Source organism: Hemitrygon akajei, chromosome 28 (genome assembly GCF_048418815.1).
Source record: "Hemitrygon akajei chromosome 28, sHemAka1.3, whole genome shotgun sequence".
NCBI classification, from domain to species: Eukaryota; Metazoa; Chordata; class Chondrichthyes; order Myliobatiformes; family Dasyatidae; genus Hemitrygon; species Hemitrygon akajei.
This window is the reverse complement of record NC_133151.1, coordinates 46,804,094-46,826,572: the sequence shown is the minus strand read 5'-3', so window position 1 is coordinate 46,826,572 and position 22,479 is coordinate 46,804,094.

Sequence of the window (22,479 nt, the reverse complement as noted above, 5' to 3'; positions counted from 1 at the left end):
TCTATCATCAGACATAGGAACAGTATTATGTCATTCTGCCCATGGAGTCTGATCCTCCATTCTATCATCAGACATAGGAACAGTATTATGTCATTCTGCCCATGGAGTCTGATCCCCCATTCTATCATCAGACATAGGAACAGTATTATGTCATTCGGCCCATGGAGTCTGATCCCCCATTCTATCATCAGACATAGGAACAGTATTATGTCATTCTGCCCATGGAGTCTGATCCTCCATTCTATCATCAGACATAGGAACAGTATTATGTCATTCTGCCCATGGAGTCTGATCCTCCATTCTATCATCAGACATCGGAACATTATTAAGTCATTCTGCCCATGGAGTCTGATCCTCCATTCTATCATCAGACATAGGAACAGTATTATTTCATTCGGCCCATGGATTCTCCTTCATTCAATCATCAGACATAGGAACAGTGTCATGTCATTCGGCCCATGGTGTCTGATCCTCCATTCTATCATCAGACACAGGAACAGTATTATGTCATTCGCCCCATGAAGTCTGATCCTCCATTCTATCATCAGACACAGGAACAGTATTATGTCATTCAGCCCATGGAGTCTCCTCCATTCTATCATCAGACATAGGAACAGTATTATGTCATTAGGCCCATGGAGTCTGATCCTCCATTCTATCATCAGACATAGGAACAGTATTATGTCATTCGGCCCATGGAGTCTGATCCCCCATTCTGTCATCTGACATAGGAACAGTATTATGTCATTCGGCCCATGAAGTCTGATCCTCCATTCTATCATCAGACACAGGAACAGTATTATGTCATTCGGCCCATGTATTCTCCTCCATTCTATCATCAGACATAGGAACAGTATTATGTCACTAGGCCCATGGAGACTGCACCTCCATTCTATCATCAGACATAGGAACAGTATTATGTCATTCGGCCCATGGAGTCTCCTCCATTCTATCATCAGACACAGGAACAGTATTATGTCATTCGCCCCATGAAGTCTGATCCTCCATTCTATCATCAGACACAGGAACAGTATTATGTCATTCAGCCCATGGAGTCTCCTCCATTCTATCATCAGACATAGGAACAGTATTATGTCATTAGGCCCATGGAGTCTGATCCTCCATTCTATCATCAGACATAGGAACAGTATTATGTCATTCGGCCCATGGAGTCTGATCCCCCATTCTGTCATCTGACATAGGAACAGTATTATGTCATTCGGCCCATGAAGTCTGATCCTCCATTCTATCATCAGACACAGGAACAGTATTATGTCATTCGGCCCATGTATTCTCCTCCATTCTATCATCAGACATAGGAACAGTATTATGTCACTAGGCCCATGGAGACTGCACCTCCATTCTATCATCAGACATAGGAACAGTATTATGTCATTCGGCCCATGGAGTCTCCTCCATTCTATCATCAGACATAGGAACAGTATTATGTCATTAGGCCCATGGAGTCTGATCCTCCATTCTATCATCAGACATAGGAACAGTATTATGTCATTCGGCCCATGGAGTCTGATCCCCCATTCTGTCATCAGACATAGGAACAGTATTATGTCATTCGGGCCATGAATTCTGATCCTCCATTCTATCATCAGACACAGGAACAGTACTATGTCATTCGGCCCATGTATTCTCCTCCATTCTATCATCAGACATAGGAACAGTATTATGTCATTCGGCCCATGTATTCTCCTCCATTCTATCATCAGACATAGTAACAGTATTATGTCATTAGGCCCACGGAGTCTGATCCTCCATTCTATCATCAGACATAGGAACAGTATTATGTCATTCGGCCCATGGAGTCTCCACCATTCTATCATCAGACATAGGAACAGTATTATGTCATTCGGCCACTGGAGTCTGATCCCCCATTCTATCATCAGACATAGGAACAGTATTATGTCATTCTGCCCATGGAGTCTGCACCTCCATTCTATCATCAGACATCGAACAGTATTATGTCATTCGGCCCATGGAGTCTGATCCCCCATTCTATCATCAGACATAGGAACAGTATTATGTCATTCGGCCCATGGAGTCTGCTCCATTCTGTCATCAGACACAGGAACAGTATTATGTCATTAGCCCCATGGAGTCTAACCCTCCATTCTATCATCAGAGATAGGAACAGTATTATGTCATTCGGCCCATGGAGTCTGCTCCATTCTGTCATCAGACACAGGAACAGTATTATGTCATTCGGCCCATGGAGTCTCCTCCATTCTATCATCAGACATAGGAACAGTATTATGTCATTCGGCCAATGGAGTCTGATCCCCCATTCTATCATCAGACATAGTAACAGTATTATGTCATTCGGCCCATGGAGTCTGCACCTCCATTCTATCATCAGACACAGGAACAGTATTATGTCATTTGGCCCATGGAGTCTCCTCCATTCTATCATCAGACATAGGAACAGTATTATGTCATTCGGCCCATGGAGTCTCCTCCATTCTATCATCAGACATAGGAACAGTATTATGTCATTCGGCCCATGGAGTCTGATCCCCCATTCTATCATCAGACATAGGAACAGTATTATGTCATTCGGCCCATGGTGTCTGATCCTCCATTCTATCATCAGACATCGGAACAGTATTATGTCATTCGGCCCATGGAGTCTGCACCTCCATTCTATCATCAGACATCGGAACAGTATTATGTCATTCGGCCCATGGAGTCTGATCCTCCATTCTATCAACAGCCATAGGAACAGTATTATGTCATTCTGCCCATGGAGTCTGATCCTCCATTCTATCATCAGAGATCGAACAGAATTATGTCATTCGGCCCATGGCGTCTGATCCCCCATTCTATCATCAGACATAGGAACAGTATTATGTCATTCTGCCCATGGAGACTGCACCTCCATTCTATCATCAGACACAGGAACAGTATTATGTCATTCGGCCCATGGAGTCTCCTCCATTCTATCATCAGACATAGGAACAGTATTATGTCATTCGGCCCATGGAGTCTGATCCCCCATTCTGTCATCAGACATAGGAACAGTATTATGTCATTCGGCCCATGAATTCTGATCCTCCATTCTATCATCAGACACAGGAACAGTATTATGTCATTCGGCCCATGTATTCTCCTCCATTCTATCATCAGACATAGGAACAGTATTCTGTCATTCGGCCCATGTATTCTCCTCCATTCTATCATCAGACATAGGAACAGTATTATGTCATTCGGCCCATGGAGTCTGATCCCCCATTCTATCATCAGACATAGGAACAGTATTATGTCATTCGGCCCATGGAGTCTGCTCCATTCTGTCATCAGACACAGGTACAGTTTTATGTCATTAGCCCCATGGAGTCTGACCCTCCATTCTATCATCAGAGATAGGAACAGTATTATGTCATTCGGCCCATGGAGTCTGCTCCATTCTGTCATCAGACACAGGAACAGTATTATGTCATTCGGCCCATGGAGTCTCCTCCATTCTATCATCAGACATAGGAACAGTATTATGTCATTCGGCCCATGGAGTCTCCTCCATTCTACCATCAGACACAGGAACAGTATTATGTCATTCGGCCCATGGAGTCTGCTCCATTCTATCATCAGACATAGGAACAGTATTATGTCATTCGGCCAATGGAGTCTGATCCCCCATTCTATCATCAGACATAGGAACAGTATTATGTCATTCGGCCCATGGAGTCTGCACCTCCATTCTATCATCAGACACAGGAACAGTATTATGTCATTCGGCCCATGGAGTCTCCTCCATTCTATCATCAGACATAGGAACAGTATTATGTCATTCGGCCCATGGAGTCTCCTCCATTCTATCATCAGACATAGGAACAGTATTATGTCATTAGGCCCATGGAGTCTGCACCTCCATTCTATCATCAGACATCGGAACAGTATTATATCATTCGGCCCATGGAGTCTGATCCTCCATTCTATCAACAGCCATAGGAACAGTATTATGTCATTCTGCCCATGGAGTCTGATCCTCCATTCTATCATCAGACATCGAACAGTATTATGTCATTCGGCCCATGGCGTCTGATCCCCCATTCTATCATCAGACATATGAACAGTATTATGTCATTCTGCCCATGGAGTCTGATCCTCCATTCTATCATCAGACATAGGAACAGTATTATGTCATTCTGCCCATGGAGTCTGATCCCCCATTCTATCATCAGACATAGGAACAGTATTATTTCATTCTGCCCATGGAGTCTGATCCCCCATTCTATCATCAGACACAGGAACAGTATTATGTCATTCGGCCCATGTATTCTCCTCCATTATATCATCAGACATAGGAACAGTATTATTTCATTCGGCCCATGGATTCTCCTTCATTCAATCATCAGACATAGGAACAGTGTCATGTCATTCGGCCCATGGTGTCTGATCCTCCATTCTATCATCAGACACAGGAACAGTATTATGTCATTCGGCCCATGGAGTCTCCTCCATTCTAACATCAGACATAGGAACAGTATTATGTCATTCGGCCCATGGAGTCTGATCCCCCATTCTGTCATCAGACATAGGAACAGTATTATGTCATTCGGCCCATGAAGTCTGATCCTCCATTCTATCATCAGACACAGGAACAGTATTATGTCATTCGGCCCATGTATTCTCCTCCATTCTATCATCAGACATAGGAACAGTATTATGTCATTAGGCCCATGGAGACTGCACCTCCATTCTATCATCAGACACAGGAACAGTATTATGTCATTCGGCCCATGGAGTCTCCTCCATTCTATCATCAGACATAGGAACAGTATTATGTCATTAGGCCCATGGAGTCTGATCCTCCATTCTATCATCAGACATAGGAACAGTATTATGTCATTCGGCCCATGGAGTCTGATCCCCCATTCTGTCATCAGACATAGGAACAGTATTATGTCATTCGGGCCATGAATTCTGATCCTCCATTCTATCATCAGACACAGGAACAGTATTATGTCATTCGGCCCATGTATTCTCCTCCATTCTATCATCAGACATAGGAACAGTATTATGTCATTCGGCCCATGTATTCTCCTCCATTCTATCATCAGACATAGGAACAGTATTATATCATTCGGCCCATGGATTCTGATCCTCCATTCTATCATCAGACATTGGAACAGTATTATGTCATTCGGCCCATGGAGTCTGATCCCCCATTCTATCATCAGACATAGGAACAGTATTATGTCATTCGGCCCATGGCGTCTGATCCCGCATTCTATCATCAGACATAGGAACAGTATTATGTCATTCTGCCCATGGAGTCTGATCCTCCATTCTATCATCAGACATAGGAACAGTATTATGTCATTCTGCCCATGGAGTCTGATCCCCCATTCTATCATCAGACATAGGAACAGTATTATGTCATTCGGCCCATGGAGTCTGATCCCCCATTCTATCATCAGACATAGGAACAGTATTATGTCATTCTGCCCATGGAGTCTGATCCTCCATTCTATCATCAGACATAGGAACAGTATTATGTCATTCTGCCCATGGAGTCTGATCCTCCATTCTATCATCAGACATCGGAACATTATTAAGTCATTCTGCCCATGGAGTCTGTTCCTCCATTCTATCATCAGACATAGGAACAGTATTATTTCATTCGGCCCATGGATTCTCCTTCATTCAATCATCAGACATAGGAACAGTGTCATGTCATTCGGCCCATGGTGTCTGATCCTCCATTCTATCATCAGACACAGGAACAGTATTATGTCATTCGCCCCATGAAGTCTGATCCTCCATTCTATCATCAGACACAGGAACAGTATTATGTCATTCAGCCCATGGAGTCTCCTCCATTCTATCATCAGACATAGGAACAGTATTATGTCATTAGGCCCATGGAGTCTGATCCTCCATTCTATCATCAGACATAGGAACAGTATTATGTCATTCGGCCCATGGAGTCTGATCCCCCATTCTGTCATCTGACATAGGAACAGTATTATGTCATTCGGCCCATGAAGTCTGATCCTCCATTCTATCATCAGACACAGGAACAGTATTATGTCATTCGGCCCATGTATTCTCCTCCATTCTATCATCAGACATAGGAACAGTATTATGTCACTAGGCCCATGGAGACTGCACCTCCATTCTATCATCAGACATAGGAACAGAATTATGTCATTCGGCCCATGGAGTCTCCTCCATTCTATCATCAGACACAGGAACAGTATTATGTCATTCGCCCCATGAAGTCTGATCCTCCATTCTATCATCAGACACAGGAACAGTATTATGTCATTCAGCCCATGGAGTCTCCTCCATTCTATCATCAGACATAGGAACAGTATTATGTCATTAGGCCCATGGAGTCTGATCCTCCATTCTATCATCAGACATAGGAACAGTATTATGTCATTCGGCCCATGGAGTCTGATCCCCCATTCTGTCATCTGACATAGGAACAGTATTATGTCATTCGGCCCATGAAGTCTGATCCTCCATTCTATCATCAGACACAGGAACAGTATTATGTCATTCGGCCCATGTATTCTCCTCCATTCTATCATCAGACATAGGAACAGTATTATGTCACTAGGCCCATGGAGACTGCACCTCCATTCTATCATCAGACATAGGAACAGTATTATGTCATTCGGCCCATGGAGTCTCCTCCATTCTATCATCAGACATAGGAACAGTATTATGTCATTAGGCCCATGGAGTCTGATCCTCCATTCTATCATCAGACATAGGAACAGTATTATGTCATTCGGCCCATGGAGTCTGATCCCCCATTCTGTCATCAGACATAGGAACAGTATTATGTCATTCGGGCCATGAATTCTGATCCTCCATTCTATCATCAGACACAGGAACAGTATTATGTCATTCGGCCCATGTATTCTCCTCCATTCTATCATCAGACATAGGAACAGTATTATGTCATTCGGCCCATGTATTCTCCTCCATTCTATCATCAGACATAGTAACAGTATTATGTCATTAGGCCCACGGAGTCTGATCCTCCATTCTATCATCAGACATAGGAACAGTATTATGTCATTCGGCCCATGGAGTCTCCACCATTCTATCATCAGACATAGGAACAGTATTATGTCATTCGGCCACTGGAGTCTGATCCCCCATTCTATCATCAGACATAGGAACAGTATTATGTCATTCTGCCCATGGAGTCTGCACCTCCATTCTATCATCAGACATCGAACAGTATTATGTCATTCGGCCCATGGAGTCTGATCCCCCATTCTATCATCAGACATAGGAACAGTATTATGTCATTCGGCCCATGGAGTCTGCTCCATTCTGTCATCAGACACAGGAACAGTATTATGTCATTAGCCCCATGGAGTCTAACCCTCCATTCTATCATCAGAGATAGGAACAGTATTATGTCATTCGGCCCATGGAGTCTGCTCCATTCTGTCATCAGACACAGGAACAGTATTATGTCATTCGGCCCATGGAGTCTCCTCCATTCTATCATCAGACATAGGAACAGTATTATGTCATTCGGCCAATGGAGTCTGATCCCCCATTCTATCATCAGACATAGTAACAGTATTATGTCATTCGGCCCATGGAGTCTGCACCTCCATTCTATCATCAGACACAGGAACAGTATTATGTCATTTGGCCCATGGAGTCTCCTCCATTCTATCATCAGACATAGGAACAGTATTATGTCATTCGGCCCATGGAGTCTCCTCCATTCTATCATCAGACATAGGAACAGTATTATGTCATTCGGCCCATGGAGTCTGATCCCCCATTCTTTCATCAGACATAGGAACAGTATTATGTCATTCGGCCCATGGTGTCTGATCCTCCATTCTATCATCAGACATCGGAACAGTATTATGTCATTCGGCCCATGGAGTCTGCACCTCCATTCTATCATCAGACATCGGAACAGTATTATGTCATTCGGCCCATGGAGTCTGATCCTCCATTTTATCAACAGCCATAGGAACAGTATTATGTCATTCTGCCCATGGAGTCTGATCCTCCATTCTATCATCAGAGATCGAACAGAATTATGTCATTCGGCCCATGGCGTCTGATCCCCCATTCTATCATCAGACATAGGAACAGTATTATGTCATTCTGCCCATGGAGACTGCACCTCCATTCTATCATCAGACAAAGGAACAGTATTATGTCATTCGGCCCATGGAGTCTCCTCCATTCTATCATCAGACATAGGAACAGTATTATGTCATTCGGCCCATGGAGTCTGATCCCCCATTCTGTCATCAGACATAGGAACAGTATTATGTCATTCGGCCCATGAATTCTGATCCTCCATTCTATCATCAGACACAGGAACAGTATTATGTCATTCGGCCCATGTATTCTCCTCCATTCTATCATCAGACATAGGAACAGTATTCTGTCATTCGGCCCATGTATTCTCCTCCATTCTATCATCAGACATAGGAACAGTATTATGTCATTCGGCCCATGGAGTCTGATCCCCCATTCTATCATCAGACATAGGAACAGTATTATGTCATTCGGCCCATGGAGTCTGCTCCATTCTGTCATCAGACACAGGTACAGTTTTATGTCATTAGCCCCATGGAGTCTGACCCTCCATTCTATCATCAGAGATAGGAACAGTATTATGTCATTCGGCCCATGGAGTCTGCCCCATTCTGTCATCAGACACAGGAACAGTATTATGTCATTCGGCCCATGGAGTCTCCTCCATTCTATCATCAGACATAGGAACAGTATTATGTCATTCGGCCCATGGAGTCTCCTCCATTCTACCATCAGACACAGGAAGAGTATTATGTCATTCGGCCCATGGAGTCTGCTCCATTCTATCATCAGACATAGGAACAGTATTATGTCATTCGGCCAATGGAGTCTGATCCCCCATTCTATCATCAGACATAGGAACAGTATTATGTCATTCGGCCCATGGAGTCTGCACCTCCATTCTATCATCAGACACAGGAACAGTATTATGTCATTCGGCCCATGGAGTCTCCTCCATTCTATCATCAGACATAGTAACAGTATTATGTCATTCGGCCCATGGAGTCTCCTCCATTCTATCATCAGACATAGGAACAGTATTATGTCATTAGGCCCATGGAGTCTGCACCTCCATTCTATCATCAGACATCGGAACAGTATTATATCATTCGGCCCATGGAGTCTGATCCTCCATTCTATCAACAGCCATAGGAACAGTATTATGTCATTCTGCCCATGGAGTCTGATCCTCCATTCTATCATCAGACATCGAACAGTATTATGTCATTCGGCCCATGGCGTCTGATCCCCCATTCTATCATCAGACATATGAACAGTATTATGTCATTCTGCCCATGGAGTCTGATCCTCCATTCTATCATCAGACATAGGAACAGTATTATGTCATTCTGCCCATGGAGTCTGATCCCCCATTCTATCATCAGACATAGGAACAGTATTATTTCATTCTGCCCATGGAGTCTGATCCCCCATTCTATCATCAGACACAGGAACAGTATTATGTCATTCGGCCCATGTATTCTCCTCCATTCTATCATCAGACATAGGAATAGTATTATGTCATGAGGCCCATGGAGACTGCACCTCCATTCTATCATCAGACACAGGAACAGTATTATGTCATTAGGCCCATGGAGTCTCCTCCATTCTATCATCAGACATAGGAACAGTATTATGTCATTCGGCCCATGGAGTCTGATCCCCCATTCTGTCATCAGACATAGGAACAGTATTATGTCATTCGGCCCATGAATTCTGATCCTCCATTCTATCATCAGACACAGGAACAGTATTATGTCATTCGGCCCATGTATTCTCCTCCATTATATCATCAGACATAGGAACAGTATTATTTCATTCGGCCCATGGATTCTCCTTCATTCAATCATCAGACATAGGAACAGTGTCATGTCATTCGGCCCATGGTGTCTGATCCTCCATTCTATCATCAGACACAGGAACAGTATTATGTCATTCGGCCCATGGAGTCTCCTCCATTCTATCATCAGACATAGGAACAGTATTATGTCATTCGGCCCATGGAGTCTGATCCCCCATTCTGTCATCAGACATAGGAACAGTATTATGTCATTCGGCCCATGAAGTCTGATCCTCCATTCTATCATCAGACACAGGAACAGTATTATGTCATTCGGCCCATGTATTCTCCTCCATTCTATCATCAGACATAGGAACAGTATTATGTCATTAGGCCCATGGAGACTGCACCTCCATTCTATCATCAGACACAGGAACAGTATTATGTCATTCGGCCCATGGAGTCTCCTCCATTCTATCATCAGACATAGGAACAGTATTATGTCATTAGGCCCATGGAGTCTGATCCTCCATTCTATCATCAGACATAGGAACAGTATTATGTCATTCGGCCCATGGAGTCTGATCCCCCATTCTGTCATCAGACATAGGAACAGTATTATGTCATTCGGGCCATGAATTCTGATCCTCCATTCTATCATCAGACACAGGAACAGTATTATGTCATTCGGCCCATGTATTCTCCTCCATTCTATCATCAGACATAGGAACAGTATTATGTCATTCGGCCCATGTATTCTCCTCCATTCTATCATCAGACATAGGAACAGTATTATATCATTCGGCCCATGGATTCTGATCCTCCATTCTATCATCAGACATTGGAACAGTATTATGTCATTCGGCCCATGGAGTCTGATCCCCCATTCTATCATCAGACATAGGAACAGTATTATGTCATTCGGCCCATGGCGTCTGATCCCGCATTCTATCATCAGACATAGGAACAGTATTATGTCATTCTGCCCATGGAGTCTGATCCTCCATTCTATCATCAGACATAGGAACAGTATTATGTCATTCTGCCCATGGAGTCTGATCCCCCATTCTATCATCAGACATAGGAACAGTATTATGTCATTATGCCCATGGAGTCTGATCCCCCATTCTATCATCAGACATAGGAACAGTATTATGTCATTCTGCCCATGGAGTCTGATCCTCCATTCTATCATCAGACATAGGAACAGTATTATTTCATTCGGCCCATGGATTCTCCTTCATTCAATCATCAGACATAGGAACAGTGTCATGTCATTCGGCCCATGGTGTCTGATCCTCCATTCTATCATCAGACACAGGAACAGTATTATGTCATTCGGCCCATGGAGTCTTCTCCATTCTATCATCAGACATAGGAACAGTATTATGTCATTCGGCCCATGGAGTCTGATCCCCCATTCTGTCATCAGACATAGGAACAGTATTATGTCATTCGGCCCATGAAGTCTGATCCTCCATTCTATCATCAGACACAGGAACAGTATTATGTCATTCGGCCCATGTATTCTCCTCCATTCTATCATCAGACATAGGAACAGTATTATGTCACTAGGCCCATGGAGACTGCACCTCCATTCTATCATCAGACACAGGAACAGTATTATTTCATTCGGCCCATGGAGTCTCCTCCATTCTATCATCAGACATAGGAACAGTATTATGTCATTAGGCCCATGGAGTCTGATCCTCCATTCTATCATCAGACATAGGAACAGTATTATGTCATTCGGCCCATGGAGTCTGATCCCCCATTCTGTCATCAGACATAGGAACAGTATTATGTCATTCGGGCCATGAATTCTGATCCTCCATTCTATCATCAGACACAGGAACAGTATTATCTCATTCGGCCCATGTATTCTCCTCCATTCTATCATCAGACATAGGAACAGTATTATGTCATTCGGCCCATGTATTCTCCTCCATTCTATCATCAGACATAGTAACAGTATTATGTCATTAGGCCCACGGAGTCTGATCCTCCATTCTACCATCAGACATAGGAACAGTATTATGTCATTCGGCCCATGGAGTCTCCACCATTCTATCATCAGACATAGGAACAGTATTATGTCATTCGGCCACTGGAGTCTGATCCCCCATTCTATCATCAGTCATAGGAACAGTATTATGTCATTCTGCCCATGGAGTCTGCACCTCCATTCTATCATCAGACATCGAACAGTATTATGTCATTCTGCCCATGGAGTCTGATCCTCCATTCTATCATCAGACATCGAACAGTATTATGTCATTCTGCCCATGGAGTCTGATCCCCCATTCTATCATCAGACATAGGAACAGTATTATGTCATTCGGCCCATGGAGTCTGCTCCATTCTGTCATCAGACACAGGAACAGTTTTATGTCATTAGCCCCATGGAGTCTGACCCTCCATTCTATCATCAGAGATAGGAACAGTATTATGTCATTCGGCCCATGGAGTCTGCTCCATTCTGTCATCAGACACAGGAACAGTATTATGTCATTCGGCCCATGGAGTCTCCTCCATTCTATCATCAGACATAGGAACAGTATTATGTCATTCGGCCCATGGAGTCTCCTCCATTCTACCATCAGACACAGGAACAGTATTATGTCATTCGGCCCATGGAGTCTGCTCCATTCTATCATCAGACATAGGAACAGTATTATGTCATTCGGCCAATGGAGTCTGATCCCCCATTCTATCATCAGACATAGGAACAGTATTATGTCATTCGGCCCATGGAGTCTGCACCTCCATTCTATCATCAGACACAGGAACAGTATTATGTCATTCGGCCCATGGAGTCTCCTCCATTCTATCATCAGACATAGGAACAGTATTATGTCATTCGGCCCATGGAGTCTCCTCCATTCTATCATCAGACATAGGAACAGTATTATGTCATTAGGCCCATGGAGTCTGCACATCCATTCTATCATCAGACATCGGAACAGTATTATATCATTCGGCCCATGGAGTCTGATCCTCCATTCTATCAACAACCATAGGAACAGTATTATGTCATTCTGCCCATGGAGTCTGATCCTCCATTCTATCATCAGACATCGAACAGTATTATGTCATTCGGCCCATGGCGTCTGATCCCCCATTCTATCATCAGACATATGAACAGTATTATGTCATTCTGCCCATGGAGTCTGATCCTCCATTCTATCATCAGACATAGGAACAGTATTATGTCATTCTGCCCATGGAGTCTGATCCCCCATTCTATCATCAGACATAGGAACAGTATTATTTCATTCTGCCCATGGAGTCTGATCCCCCATTCTATCATCAGACACAGGAACAGTATTATGTCATTCGGCCCATGTATTCTCCTCCATTCTATCATCAGACATAGGAATAGTATTATGTCATGAGGCCCATGGAGACTGCACCTCCATTCTATCATCAGACACAGGAACAGTATTATGTCATTAGGCCCATGGAGTCTCCTCCATTCTATCATCAGACATAGGAACAGTATTATGTCATTCGGCCCATGGAGTCTGATCCCCCATTCTGTCATCAGACATAGGAACAGTATTATGTCATTCGGCCCATGAATTCTGATCCTCCATTCTATCATCAGACACAGGAACAGTATTATTTCATTCGGCCCATGTATTCTCCTCCATTATATCATCAGACATAGGAACAGTATTATTTCATTCGGCCCATGGATTCTCCTTCATTCAATCATCAGACATAGGAACAGTGTCATGTCATTCGGCCCATGGTGTCTGATCCTCCATTCTATCATCAGACACAGGAACAGTATTATGTCATTCGGCCCTTGGAGTCTCCTCCATTCTATCATCAGACATAGGAACAGTATTATGTCATTCGGCCCATGGAGTCTGATCCCCCATTCTGTCATCAGACATAGGAACAGTATTATGTCATTCGGCCCATGAGGTCTGATCCTCCATTCTATCATCAGACACAGGAACAGTATTATGTCATTCGGCCCATGTATTCTCCTCCATTCTATCATCAGACATAGGAACAGTATTATGTCATTAGGCCCATGGAGACTGCACCTCCATTCTATCATCAGACACAGGAACAGTATTATGTCATTCGGCCCATGGAGTCTCCTCCATTCTATCATCAGACATACGAACAGTATTATGTCATTAGGCCCATGGAGTCTGATCCTCCATTCTATCATCAGACATAGGAACAGTATTATGTCATTCGGCCCATGGAGTCTGATCCCCCATTCTGTCATCAGACATAGGAACAGTATTATGTCATTCGGGCCATGAATTCTGATCCTCCATTCTATCATCAGACACAGGAACAGTATTATGTCATTCGGCCCATGTATTCTCCTCCATTCTATCATCAGACATAGGAACAGTATTATGTCATTCGGCCCATGTATTCTCCTCCATTCTATCATCAGACATAGGAACAGTATTATATCATTCGGCCCATGGATTCTGATCCTCCATTCTATCATCAGACATTGGAACAGTATTATGTCATTCGGCCCATGGAGTCTGATCCCCCATTCTATCATCAGACATAGGAACAGTATTATGTCATTCGGCCCATGGCGTCTGATCCCGCATTCTATCATCAGACATAGGAACAGTATTATGTCATTCTGTCCATGGAGTCTGATCCTCCATTCTATCATCAGACATAGGAACAGTATTATGTCATTCTGCCCATGGAGTCTGATCCCCCATTCTATCATCAGACATAGGAACAGTATTATGTCATTCTGCCCATGGAGTCTGATCCCCCATTCTATCATCAGACATAGGAACAGTATTATGTCATTCTGCCCATGGAGTCTGATCCTCCATTCTATCATCAGACATAGGAACAGTATTATGTCATTCTGCCCATGGAGTCTGATCCTCCATTCTATCATCAGACATCGGAACATTATTAAGTCATTCTGCCCATGGAGTCTGATCCTCCATTCTATCATCAGACATAGGAACAGTATTATTTCATTCGGCCCATGGATTCTCCTTCATTCAATCATCAGACATAGGAACAGTGTCATGTCATTCGGCCCATGGTGTCTGATCCTCCATTCTATCATCAGACACAGGAACAATATTATGTCATTCGCCCCATGAAGTCTGATCCTCCATTCTATCATCAGACACAGGAACAGTATTATGTCATTCAGCCCATGGAGTCTCCTCCATTCTATCATCAGACATAGGAACAGTATTATGTCATTAGGCCCATGGAGTCTGATCCTCCATTCTATCATCAGACATAGGAACAGTATTATGTCATTCGGCCCATGGAGTCTGATCCCCCATTCTGTCATCTGACATAGGAACAGTATTATGTCATTCGGCCCATGAAGTCTGATCCTCCATTCTATCATCAGACACAGGAACAGTATTATGTCATTCGGCCCATGTATTCTCCTCCATTCTATCATCAGACATAGGAACAGTATTATGTCACTAGGCCCATGGAGACTGCAACTCCATTCTATCATCAGACATAGGAACAGTATTATGTCATTCGGCCCATGGAGTCTCCTCCATTCTATCATCAGACACAGGAACAGTATTATGTCATTCGCCCCATGAAGTCTGATCCTCCATTCTATCATCAGACACAGGAACAGTATTATGTCATTCAGCCCATGGAGTCTCCTCCATTCTATCATCAGACATAGGAACAGTATTATGTCATTAGGCCCATGGAGTCTGATCCTCCATTCTATCATCAGACATAGGAACAGTATTATGTCATTCGGCCCATGGAGTCTGATCCCCCATTCTGTCATCTGACATAGGAACAGTATTATGTCATTCGGCCCATGAAGTCTGATCCTCCATTCTATCATCAGACACAGGAACAGTATTATGTCATTCGGCCCATGTATTCTCCTCCATTCTATCATCAGACATAGGAACAGTATTATGTCACTAGGCCCATGGAGACTGCACCTCCATTCTATCATCAGACATAGGAACAGTATTATGTCATTCGGCCCATGGAGTCTCCTCCATTCTATCATCAGACATAGGAACAGTATTATGTCATTAGGCCCATGGAGTCTGATCCTCCATTCTATCATCAGACATAGGAACAGTATTATGTCATTCGGCCCATGGAGTCTGATCCCCCATTCTGTCATCAGACATAGGAACAGTATTATGTCATTCGGGCCATGAATTCTGATCCTCCATTCTATCATCAGACACAGGAACAGTATTATGTCATTCGGCCCATGTATTCTCCTCCATTCTATCATCAGACATAGGAACAGTATTATGTCATTCGGCCCATGTATTCTCCTCCATTCTATCATCAGACATAGTAACAATATTATGTCATTAGGCCCACGGAGTCTGATCCTCCATTCTATCATCAGACATAGGAACAGTATTATGTCATTCGGCCCATGGAGTCTCCACCATTCTATCATCAGACATAGGAACAGTATTATGTCATTCGGCCACTGGAGTCTGATCCCCCATTCTATCATCAGACATAGGAACAGTATTATGTCATTCTGCCCATGGAGTCTGCACCTCCATTCTATCATCAGACATCGAACAGTATTATGTCATTCGGCCCATGGAGTCTGATCCCCCATTCTATCATCAGACATAGGAACAGTATTATGTCATTCGGCCCATGGAGTCTGCTCCATTCTGTCATCAGACACAGGAACAGTATTATGTCATTAGCCCCATGGAGTCTAACCCTCCATTCTATCATCAGAGATAGGAACAGTATTATGTCATTCGGCCCATGGAGTCTGCTCCATTCTGTCATCAGACACAGGAACAGTATTATGTCATTCGGCCCATGGAGTCTCCTCCATTCTATCATCAGACATAGGAACAGTATTATGTCATTCGGCCAATGGAGTCTGATCCCCCATTCTATCATCAGACATAGTAACAGTATTATGTCATTCGGCCCATGGAGTCTGCACCTCCATTCTATCATCAGACACAGGAACAGTATTATGTCATTTGGCCCATGGAGTCTCCTCCATTCTATCATCAGACATAGGAACAGTATTATGTCATTCGGCCCATGGAGTCTCCTCCATTCTATCATCAGACATAGGAACAGTATTATGTCATTCGGCCCATGGAGTCTGATCCCCCATTCTATCATCAGACATAGGAACAGTATTATGTCATTCGGCCCATGGTGTCTGATCCTCCATTCTATCATCAGACACAGGAACAGTATTATGTCATTCGGCCCATGTATTCTCCTCCATTCTATCATCAGACATAGGAACAGTATTATGTCATTAGGCCCATGGAGACTGCACCTCCATTCTATCATCAGACACAGGAACAGTATTATGTCATTCGGCCCATGGAGTCTCCTCCATTCTATCATCAGACATACGAACAGTATTATGTCATTAGGCCCATGGAGTCTGATCCTCCATTCTATCATCAGACATAGGAACAGTATTATGTCATTCGGCCCATGGAGTCTGATCCCCCATTCTGTCATCAGACATAGGAACAGTATTATGTCATTCGGGCCATGAATTCTGATCCTCCATTCTATCATCAGACACAGGAACAGTATTATGTCATTCGGCCCATGTATTCTCCTCCATTCTATCATCAGACATAGGAACAGTATTATGTCATTCGGCCCATGTATTCTCCTCCATTCTATCATCAGACATAGGAACAGTATTATATCATTCGGCCCATGGATTCTGATCCTCCATTCTATCATCAGACATTGGAACAGTATTATGTCATTCGGCCCATGGAGTCTGATCCCCCATTCTATCATCAGACATAGGAACAGTATTATGTCATTCGGCCCATGGCGTCTGATCCCGCATTCTATCATCAGACATAGGAACAGTATTATGTCATTCTGTCCATGGAGTCTGATCCTCCATTCTATCATCAGACATAGGAACAGTATTATGTCATTCTGCCCATGGAGTCTGATCCCCCATTCTATCATCAGACATAGGAACAGTATTATGTCATTCTGCCCATGGAGTCTGATCCCCCATTCTATCATCAGACATAGGAACAGTATTATGTCATTCTGCCCATGGAGTCTGATCCTCCATTCTATCATCAGACATAGGAACAGTATTATGTCATTCTGCCCATGGAGTCTGATCCTCCATTCTATCATCAGACATCGGAACATTATTAAGTCATTCTGCCCATGGAGTCTGATCCTCCATTCTATCATCAGACATAGGAACAGTATTATTTCATTCGGCCCATGGATTCTCCTTCATTCAATCATCAGACATAGGAACAGTGTCATGTCATTCGGCCCATGGTGTCTGATCCTCCATTCTATCATCAGACACAGGAACAGTATTATGTCATTCGCCCCATGAAGTCTGATCCTCCATTCTATCATCAGACACAGGAACAGTATTATGTCATTCAGCCCATGGAGTCTCCTCCATTCTATCATCAGACATAGGAACAGTATTATGTCATTAGGCCCATGGAGTCTGATCCTCCATTCTATCATCAGACATAGGAACAGTATTATGTCATTCGGCCCATGGAGTCTGATCCCCCATTCTGTCATCTGACATAGGAACAGTATTATGTCATTCGGCCCATGAAGTCTGATCCTCCATTCTATCATCAGACACAGGAACAGTATTATGTCATTCGGCCCATGTATTCTCCTCCATTCTATCATCAGACATAGGAACAGTATTATGTCACTAGGCCCATGGAGACTGCAACTCCATTCTATCATCAGACATAGGAACAGTATTATGTCATTCGGCCCATGGAGTCTCCTCCATTCTATCATCAGACACAGGAACAGTATTATGTCATTCGCCCCATGAAGTCTGATCCTCCATTCTATCATCAGACACAGGAACAGTATTATGTCATTCAGCCCATGGAGTCTCCTCCATTCTATCATCAGACATAGGAACAGTATTATGTCATTAGGCCCATGGAGTCTGATCCTCCATTCTATCATCAGACATAGGAACAGTATTATGTCATTCGGCCCATGGAGTCTGATCCCCCATTCTGTCATCTGACATAGGAACAGTATTATGTCATTCGGCCCATGAAGTCTGATCCTCCATTCTATCATCAGACACAGGAACAGTATTATGTCATTCGGCCCATGTATTCTCCTCCATTCTATCATCAGACATAGGAACAGTATTATGTCACTAGGCCCATGGAGACTGCACCTCCATTCTATCATCAGACATAGGAACAGTATTATGTCATTCGGCCCATGGAGTCTCCTCCATTCTATCATCAGACATAGGAACAGTATTATGTCATTAGGCCCATGGAGTCTGATCCTCCATTCTATCATCAGACATAGGAACAGTATTATGTCATTCGGCCCATGGAGTCTGATCCCCCATTCTGTCATCAGACATAGGAACAGTATTATGTCATTCGGGCCATGAATTCTGATCCTCCATTCTATCATCAGACACAGGAACAGTATTATGTCATTCGGCCCATGTATTCTCCTCCATTCTAACATCAGACATAGGAACAGTATTATGTCATTCGGCCCATGTATTCTCCTCCATTCTATCATCAGACATAGTAACAATATTATGTCATTAGGCCCACGGAGTCTGATCCTCCATTCTATCATCAGACATAGGAACAGTATTATGTCATTCGGCCCATGGAGTCTCCACCATTCTATCATCAGACATAGGAACAGTATTATGTCATTCGGCCACTGGAGTCTGATCCCCCATTCTATCATCAGACATAGGAACAGTATTATGTCATTCTGCCCATGGAGTCTGCACCTCCATTCTATCATCAGACATCGAACAGTATTATGTCATTCGGCCCATGGAGTCTGATCCCCCATTCTATCATCAGACATAGGAACAGTATTATGTCATTCGGCCCATGGAGTCTGCTCCATTCTGTCATCAGACACAGGAACAGTATTATGTCATTAGCCCCATGGAGTCTAACCCTCCATTCTATCATCAGAGATAGGAACAGTATTATGTCATTCGGCCCATGGAGTCTGCTCCATTCTGTCATCAGACACAGGAACAGTATTATGTCATTCGGCCCATGGAGTCTCCTCCATTCTATCATCAGACATAGGAACAGTATTATGTCATTCGGCCAATGGAGTCTGATCCCCCATTCTATCATCAGACATAGTAACAGTATTATGTCATTCGGCCCATGGAGTCTGCACCTCCATTCTATCATCAGACACAGGAACAGTATTATGTCATTTGGCCCATGGAGTCTCCTCCATTCTATCATCAGACATAGGAACAGTATTATGTCATTCGGCCCATGGAGTCTCCTCCATTCTATCATCAGACATAGGAACAGTATTATGTCATTCGGCCCATGGAGTCTGATCCCCCATTCTATCATCAGACATAGGAACAGTATTATGTCATTCGGCCCATGGTGTCTGATCCTCCATTCTATCATCAGACATCGGAACAGTATTATGTCATTCGGCCCATGGAGTCTGCACCTCCATTCTATCATCAGACATCGGAACAGTATTATGTCATTCGGCCCATGGAGTCTGATCCTCCATTCTATCATCAGACATAGGAACAGTATTATGTCATTCTGCCCATGGAGACTGCACCTCCATTCTATCATCAGACACAGGAACAGTATTATGTCATTCGGCCCATGGAGTCTCCTCCATTCTATCATCAGTCATAGGAACAGTATTATGTCATTCGGCCCATGGAGTCTGATCCCCCATTCTGTCATCAGACATAGGAACAGTATTATGTCATTCGGCCCATGAATTCTGATCCTCCATTCTATCATCAGACACAGGAACAGTATTATGTCATTCGGCCCATGTATTCTCCTCCATTCTATCATCGGACATAGGAACAGTATTCTGTCATTCGGCCCATGTATTCTCCTCCATTCTATCATCAGACATAGTAACAGTATTATGTCATTTGGCCCATGTATTCTCCTCCATTCTGTCATCAGACATAGGAACAGTATTATGTCATTCGGCCCATGGAGTCTGCTCCATTCTGTCATCAGACACAGGAACAGTATTATGTCATTCGGCCCATGGAGTCTGATCCTCCATTCTATCATCAGACATAGGAACAGTATTATGTCATTCGGCCCATGGAGTCTGATCCCCCATTCTATCATCAGACATAGGAACAGTATTATGTCATTCGGCCCATGGCGTCTGATCCCGCATTCTATCATCAGATATAGGAACAGTATTATGTCATTCTGCCCATGGAGTCTGATCCTCCATTCTATCATCAGACATAGGAACAGTATTATGTCATTCTGCCCATGGAGTCTGATCCTCCATTCTATCATCAGACATCGGAACATTATTAAGTCATTCTGCCCATGGAGTCTGATCCTCCATTTTATCAACAGACATAGGAACAGTATTATTTCATTCGGCCCATGGCTTCTCCTTCATTCAATCATCAGACATAGGAACAGTGTCATGTCATTCGGCCCATGGTGTCTGATCCTCCATTCTATCATCAGACATAGGAACAGTATTATGTCATTCGGCCCATGGAGTCTGATCCTCATTCTATCATCAGACATAGTAACAGTATTATGTCATTCGGCCCATGGAGTCTGATCCCCCATTCTGTCATCTGACATAGGAACAGTATTATGTCATTCGGCCCATGAAGTCTGATCCTCCATTCTATCATCAGACACAGGAACAGTATTATGTCATTAGGCCCATGGTGTCTGATCAGCCATTCTATCATCAGACATAGGAACAGTATTAGGTCATTAGGCCCATGGAGTCTGATCCTCCATTCTATCATCAGACATAGGAACAGTATTATGTCATTCGGCCCATGGAGTCTGATCCCCCATTCTGTCATCTGACATAGGAACAGTATTATGTCATTCGGCCCATGGAGTCTGATCCTCCATTCTATCATCAGACACAGGAACAGTATTATGTCATTCGGCCCATGGAGTCTGATCCCCCATTCTGTCATCTGACATAGGAACAGTATTATGTCATTCGGCCCATGAAGTCTGATCCTCCATTCTATCATCAGACACAGGAACAGTATTATGTCATTCGGCCCAGGAAGTCTGATCCTCCATTCTATCATCAGACACAGGAACAGTATTATGTCATTCGGCCCATGGAGACTGCACCTCCATTCTATCATCAGACACAGGAACAGTATTATATCATTTCGCCCATGGAGTCTGATCCTCCATTCTATCATCAGACATAGGAACAGTATTATGTCATTCGGCCCATGGAGTCTCCTCCATCCTATCATCAGACATAGGAACAGTATTATGTCATTAGGCCCATGGAGTCTGATCCTCCATTCTATCATCAGACATAGGAACAGTATTATGTCATTCGGCCCATGGAGTCTGATCCCCCATTCTGTCATCAGACATAGGAACAGTATTATGTCATTCGGGCCATGAATTCTGATCCTCCATTCTATCATCAGACACAGGAACAGTATTATGTCATTCGGCCCATGTATTCTCCTCCATTCTATCATCAGACATAGGAACAGTATTATGTCATTCGGCCCATGTATTCTCCTCCATTCTATCATCAGACATAGTAACAGTATTATGTCATTAGGCCCACGGAGTCTGATCCTCCATTCTATCATCAGACATAGGAACAGTATT